We start from the raw sequence: 7,200 nt of genomic DNA, 5'->3' as shown, positions 1-7,200 counted from the left end.
AAATAATGAACACTTCCCTTTTCTTAACTTAAATAAATAACACTTTCTTTTCTGGATTTTAAATAAATAACACTTTCTTTTCTGAATTTAAATAAATAACACTTTCTTTTCTGGATTTTAAATAAATAACACTTTCTTTTCTGAATTTAAATAAATAACACTTTCTTTTCTGAATTTAAATATAAATAACACTTTCTTTTCTGGATTAAAATAAATAACACTTTCTTTTCTGAATTTAAATATAAATAACACTTTCTTTTTGGATTTTAAATAAATAACACTTTCTTTTCTGAATTTAAATAAATAACACACTCTTTCCTGAATTTAAATATAAATAACACTTTCTTTTCTGGATTTTAAATAAATAATTCCTTTTATAGTTTTAAGATAAATAACCATTCCTTTTTCTAAATTTAAATAAATAAACCTTCCTTTTTCAAAATTTAAATAAATAATCCTTCCTTTTTTAAAATTATAAATAAATAAACCTACGTTTTTATTAAATTTGAATAAATAACCATTTCTTTTTTTAAATTTGAATAAATAACCATTTCTTTTTTTAAATTTGAATAAATAACCATTTCTTTTTTTAAATTTGAATAAATAACCATTTCTTTTTCTAAATTTAAATAAATAACCTTCTTTTTTCTAAATTTGAAATAATGACCCCCTTTTTTTTTGTGTGCTGGTGGTGTTACCACAGGTTTGTGTATGCGTCTAGTGTGGTTGGGAGTCATAGACTCTTACACTGCCGCTGGATAGCTTATATTCATAGGTGAAAAGAAAGCTGAGTGCGTAAGTCTTTCCTTCCAGTACATAGCCTCTACACTAACAAGACTTCTACAGTGCCTCCCCGTGACAGCACATGGTAACTAGGATCTAGTGTCCTAGGCTTAACTGTAGAGGATCTCGGAGTAGCAAGGACCCTAGAGATGAAGTGTGTAGGCCGATCTACGTGCGGACATCCCTAGCACTCATCAACCTTGCCCCAGTTATGGGTTAAATAGCCGGCTGAATGATGGCCATCAGCCTTGAAAGGATGTCTAGGAGAAGAAACTCTGATATGAAATTTTTGGTAGATTTGACTCGTCAGCCTTGGTCTGCAATTGATCTAAAGGAAATAAAGCATGAGTAAAGATTCTCTGGTTCTCCAGGTTTGGGATTGAGAGATATGCCAACAACCTATCCTTGTAAAAAGGAAGAATGATTATATACTGATTAATCTCCCAGAACATCACAACCGGGTCTGCATGAAGCTTTCACATTCAAAAGACAAGGTAAATATGCATAAGGTACATATAGTAGATGTCATTTCATTTGAGTAGTTATGATTTTGATGTATAAATTCATGTCTGGGTATAGTATTACATAAGTCCACAAGATAATTAACATGGAGCACCAAAAATATTCATTGATATTCTGTTTTAGTGTAGAAAAGGGATAAATTTCTAAGGGAGCAATCTGACACTAACCAGAAAACCAGATTGAGTAAGGGGTCATCCATAATTGTCAACCATTTTCCAAAGTGTACAAAACGTACACTTGGGGGGAGGGGGTTAAAAAATCAACATTTTTAAAGTACGCTTTTTTTTATTTATCAAATAAAACAGTCAGATATGTTTCAGTTATTTTCAATGCAAATTTCTATATTAAACTAAACTATAATAGACAGGATCTTAATTTTTTTTAAGAATGATTGAATCTTGTCTTGAAATCTGAAAATAGTTGATGTACACTTTTTATACGCCCGTCAAATTTTTGACGGGACGTTTTATGTTGTACAAATGTCCGGCGTCCGTCCGTCTGTCTGTCCGTCTGTCTGTCCGGCGTAAACATGTCGCACCGTAACTTGAGAATGACTTATCCAAATTTCATGAAACTTAACATAGTTGTTTCTTATGATGGTCAAACGATCTGTATACTTTTTGGTGAAAATAAGATTAAAACTTTTTGAGTTACGGGACTTAGTAACTAAAACAGGTGTGTGTTTTTTTTCACATGTCGCGCCGTATCTCAAAAACTATTTATGATTATTGCTTAAAACTTTATACACTTCTTAGTTATATTAATCTTAAGATCTGTATATTTTTGGGTGATGATTCAAAATTTTATTTTTGAGTTATTGAGTATTTTGTTAAAAAAGGGGAGGGGTTTTTCACATGTCGCGCCGTATCTCAAAAACAGTTTATGATTATTGCTTAAAACTTTACACACTTCTTAGTTATATTAACCTTAAGATCTGTATACTTTTTGGTGATGATTCAAAATTTTATTTTTGAGTTATTGAGTATTTTGTAAAAAAAGGGGGAGGGGTTTTTCACATGTCACGCCATATCTCAAAAATGATTTATGATTATTGCTTAAAATTTTACACACTTCTTAGTTATATTAATCTAATGATCTGTATACATTTTGGTTTTGATTCAAAATTTTTTTTTCAGATATTGATTTTTTTTTTTTAAAAGGGGTGTTTTCACATGTCGCGCCGTATCTCAAAAATGATTTATGATTATTGCTTAAAATTTTACACACTTCTTAGTTATATTAATCTAAAGATCTGTATACTTTTTGGTTTTGATTCAAAATTTTATTTTAGAGATATTGAGTTTTTTGTAAAAAAAAAAGGGGGGGTTTTCGCTTATTGCATAAAAATTCACACACAAGACGACGGGCGTATCATGCGCTTATGGCGCAGCTGTTTATTAAGGGAGGGTAGGGGGTCTGAAAAAGTGTATGTTTTGTACACTTTGGAAAATGGTTGACAATTATGGATGACCCCTAATATCAACCCAACAAAATGGAGAATTTTAACAATGGTGCTCCTGAAAGAATAGGAAGGGTACACAGTTCCTGCTCCACAGTTCACAATTAACAGTTATGACGAAAATATGTATTACAAATAAGAATTCATAGGTTGAAAAAAAAATCATGCATAAACTAAAAATAAATAACTATAAAAATTCACGAGAATTAGCCTAGTAAATTATGAAGTATTATTATGCCATGTTAATATACATGTATATTTATTAGATAAAATGTTATGTATTAGTAAGTTATAAGTTATTATTTATTATAGTGACATGTGTATCATAACATACATCTAAACAATTACATGTATATACATAGCAATTTGATATTTACACCTGGCCCATTGGACCTATATGTCACTTTAGCAATATTGTATCTAATTTATCTGTATTAACTGCTATGATTAGATGTTGATTAATTGACTAAATTCCATATACATGTATAGATATCGAAATAAGATGTGGTATAATTGCCAATGAGACAACTGACTCCACCAGAGACTAAAAGATATATAAGTTAACAACTATTGGTCAACAATAATTACAGGCCTTCAATAAGTGTTTAAAACTATCACAGTTGATGGATTCAATTTTTTTTCAGTTATCCTGGATATTTTGAAAACACGTAAATGATTTACTGAAGGAAAATCAAAGGAAAGTAGGACCTGGATGTAAAATAATACCAACTTTAAGGTATGTATGTTGACGGTTACATTAAATCCTTGTTTTAAGGTAACATTAAAGATAATGAACGGTTCTAGTTTATTGCTTCTATAATAATACAATACCTAATTACAGATATAAAAATATGAAGATGTGGTATGATTGCAATTTTGAAAACTTTCCACAAGAAACCAAATGACATATTAATTAACAGCTATAGGTCACAATTCTGCCTTCAAAAATGAGTAAAACCCATACCACATAGTCAGCTATAAATGGGCCAAAAAATGAAAATTGTAAAAAAATTCAGTCGAGAAAACAAACTGCCTAATTCATGTCCAAAATAATGAACAAAACAAATATGTAACACAGCAACAAACATTAACCACAGCAACAAACATTAACCACTGAATTGCAGGCACATACAGAGTGTGGCAGGGTTAAACTAGTTTGAAGGCATATTGTCCTTATCCATCAAATCTTTGGTTAAATGAACATTTTTAATCCATGGTGCCTGAAAAAATTGACATGTTTATTTTAAACAAATCTGAAGTAAAATGTAAGTACAATGGTGGCATTTCATACTTAAGATGCCATAAGATTTAATACAATTCTGAACTGCTTTATATAAAGAATTTCTTTAGCCTCTGTCTCCTGGTTACCCCATATATGGATAAAATGTAAATATCTTCTGACATCAACATTATATATATTATTTTGTGAATTTTAGTTTGTTTTGAATGAAATTTTATTTTCTATTTGTAGACAAAGCGTGCTTGTTAATTTAGAAATCAACTGAAGCAGAAGAACGGATTCTGTTGATCTGAGGAACTTGGAAACACTTATTGACAAAAAAAATATGTAGTAATACAATTATGTTTAAAGACAGAGATAGAAAGAGGGGGGAGAGCAAGTTGTAAAGATTTATTCTTTTAAACCAGATATGTTGATTACATTTGAATTTCATAGGCCTACAGTTCCCCCCTAAATGGTCTTAGTTAATACATGTACTAGGTGTTTAATGTAAGACTTTGATGTGACTTGTGAGAACAATCAGCTGCCATTGGTTTAAATCTATTTTTATGCCCTTTCAGTTGGGGGGGGGGGGGCATATTGTTTTACTCCTGCCCTTACGCTCTACCATCCTATTGTAGGTATATAGATATAAGAAGATGTGAAATTGGTGACAATGAGACAACTCTCCATTCAATTCACAGCTATTCCAGATAACTACTCCTAGAGTTTAATGAGTTATCTCCCATATTTGTAGGTACTTTTTGTCTCGCCTTGACAGAGTCAAAAAGCAAGACATAGGTATGCTGTTTCCGGCGGCGGCAATGGTGTCAACAATGTATTAGTTTGTGATTAGGTCTAGTTTATGGTGAACCACAAGTGGTATGTCAATCATATTTGGTATGCAGTTGTATAAGCATTGGCACATCTAATTTCCATCGAGATTATTTGGCCCTGCCCCCTCAGTCATGGTCTATTGACTTCGAAACTTTTGCTTATTTTACATGTATTAGTTTGTGATTAGGTCAGTTTATGGGGAACAACAAGTGGTAGGTCAGTGATATTTGGTATGCAGTTGTTTAAGCATTGCCATATCTCATTTCCATGGAGATAATTTGGCTCCGCCCCCTTAGTCATGGTCTATTGACTTTGAAAATTTTTCTTAGTTATCATGTATTAGTTTGTGATTAGGTCAGTTCAAGGGGAACGATTAGTGGTAGGCCAATGTTAATTGGTAATCAGTTGTATAAGCATTGGCACATCTCATTTCCATGGAGAATTTTTTTGGCCTCATCCCTCAGTCACAGTCTAATGACTTTGAAACTTATCTTAGTTTATATGTATTAGTTTGTGATTAGATCAGTTTAAGATGAACTGCTAATGTTATTAAGTCAATGATATTTGGTATGCAAATTTATTGGCATTTGCAAGTATTGTTTCCATGGAGATTATATAGCCCCAACCCCTCTTCATGGTTCATTGACTTTGAAACTTTTACATAGTTTACAAGTTAATAATTTGTATTTAGGTTTGGGAACGACTTATAATAAGTCAATGGTATTTGGTATGCAGTTGTATTAGCATTGGCACATCTCATTTACATGGAGATTGTTTAGCCATGTAACTCAGTCATGGTTCATTGACTTTGAATATTTGCATAACTTGTGTAAGATGTTAAAGTATTGCTATTTTGATTTCAACATTTGCATAATCAAAATTACAAAAAGGCGAGACATATCTCTGTGATAACAGTTTATGATATTTCCTGATAAGGCTAATGCAAATAAAGATTTAATTTGTTTTTAAATTTAACAAACTGAGCATAAGTTGTGAGGAATGGAAACTAGCAGGCTGAGTTTTAGGGTTAAGGGGAGGGAATACACTTGTTTATCTCTTCATATGAGCTAGTTTTGTTCACTGCATGGAAGGCCTGCAATAAATTAGAATGTATTAGTTTTATATATAATTGTTATATATTTTTTGTTAGATATGCTATATAAGATGTAAATAAAGTAAGATGACAGTAATATTTAGAGCTCTGTAAATAAAATCGGCTTTTAAACAGGTCTAGATAATGCATTAAGTGGATTGGTCTGACATTGGGATTTCAAATTATATTTACGTCGTCATCATCTACAAAAGTGCTTCCATTCTCAATATTATCTGATATTAAACGCCCCTTCCTCCCAATTATGACTTCATTTTAAGTTTAATGAGTTATCTCCCATATTTGTAGGTACTTTTGGTAACAGTATTTCATGATAAGGCTAATGCAAATAGGAGACAACTCTTGTTTTTTGTAGAAAAGAAGATTTAACTTGTTTTTAAATTTAATGGTTAATCCTGTGACTTCGTAAATTTTTTCTTAGCTTTAAAATAATATTTAAAACCCTGTCCATGAAATTGAACATTGCTCCTCTTGATTTTAGTAAGTGATTTCTTTTGCAATAGTTAAAAAGAAATGTCAAATAGTATTTCATAATGCATTAGAAGGAATGGTATATTTTATAGAATGCTAGTATTGTTTTACTTGTATGTTTAGTAGTCACAAAAAATGTAATATATTATTATTTGTTTTCCTATTTACTATTATCAAGTGGAATAAAATGACCTAATTTCCCTGTTTGCTAGTTCATAACGATTGTAAAGTTGAAATTTCTGTAACAATTAAACGCCTATGATTCTTCCCTACAATGTATGAGTTTTTTTTAAAGCAGGGTGTATTTTTTTTCAATATTGCCATATTCTTATGTTTTAAGTAGCAGTATTATATAAGGTGATTGCTACATAAATCATTTCTCATTTTAATAAATAACATTTATTTGATTTTTTTTATGTTTCAATTTTGTTCCGCTTTTTAGAAATAATCTTGTTTCAGTTATTTTGTGAGGAAGAGTTTTTGAGTTTAAATCCCTGGCTGGGTCAGACTACACAAGACTAAAAGCTGGTATTTGCTTGTAATAATATTTCAGGTTATATTTATCCCTTCAGAATAATATTTTAGGGTATAGTGATTCTATAGATATAAGAAGATGTGGTATGAGTACCAATGAGACAACTCTCCATCTTCTGAATTATGTTTTGGGGTATGGCGATTCCTGTCGATTTTGAGGTTCACTTTTAATTCAATGGTAATCATTTCGAATTGTTTTTTTTCGCTTGTTTTTTTTACATAGATCAGGCCATAATGGTTTCTGCATTTGAAATTGTATCATGT

The 7,200-nt window shown here is 30.9% G+C and overlaps 1 long non-coding RNA gene across 1 annotated transcript; it reads left to right on the top strand.

Annotated features, from left to right (window-relative positions):
• The first annotated feature begins 588 nt into the window (after window positions 1–588).
• On the top strand, window positions 589–6,809 carry LOC127725208 (uncharacterized). Its single transcript, XR_007992844.1, has 3 exons — window positions 589–1,277; window positions 3,409–3,500; window positions 4,236–6,809. It is a non-coding gene; the product is annotated as an uncharacterized LOC127725208 (long non-coding RNA).
• The last annotated feature ends 391 nt before the right edge of the window (window positions 6,810–7,200 follow it).

Source organism: Mytilus californianus, unplaced genomic scaffold, assembly GCF_021869535.1.
Source record: "Mytilus californianus isolate M0D057914Y unplaced genomic scaffold, xbMytCali1.0.p SCAF_15, whole genome shotgun sequence".
Lineage (NCBI taxonomy): Eukaryota > Metazoa > Mollusca > Bivalvia > Mytilida > Mytilidae > Mytilus > Mytilus californianus.
The sequence above is the reverse complement of the archived record's forward strand: the minus strand, read 5'-3'. Positions and strand labels throughout refer to the sequence as shown.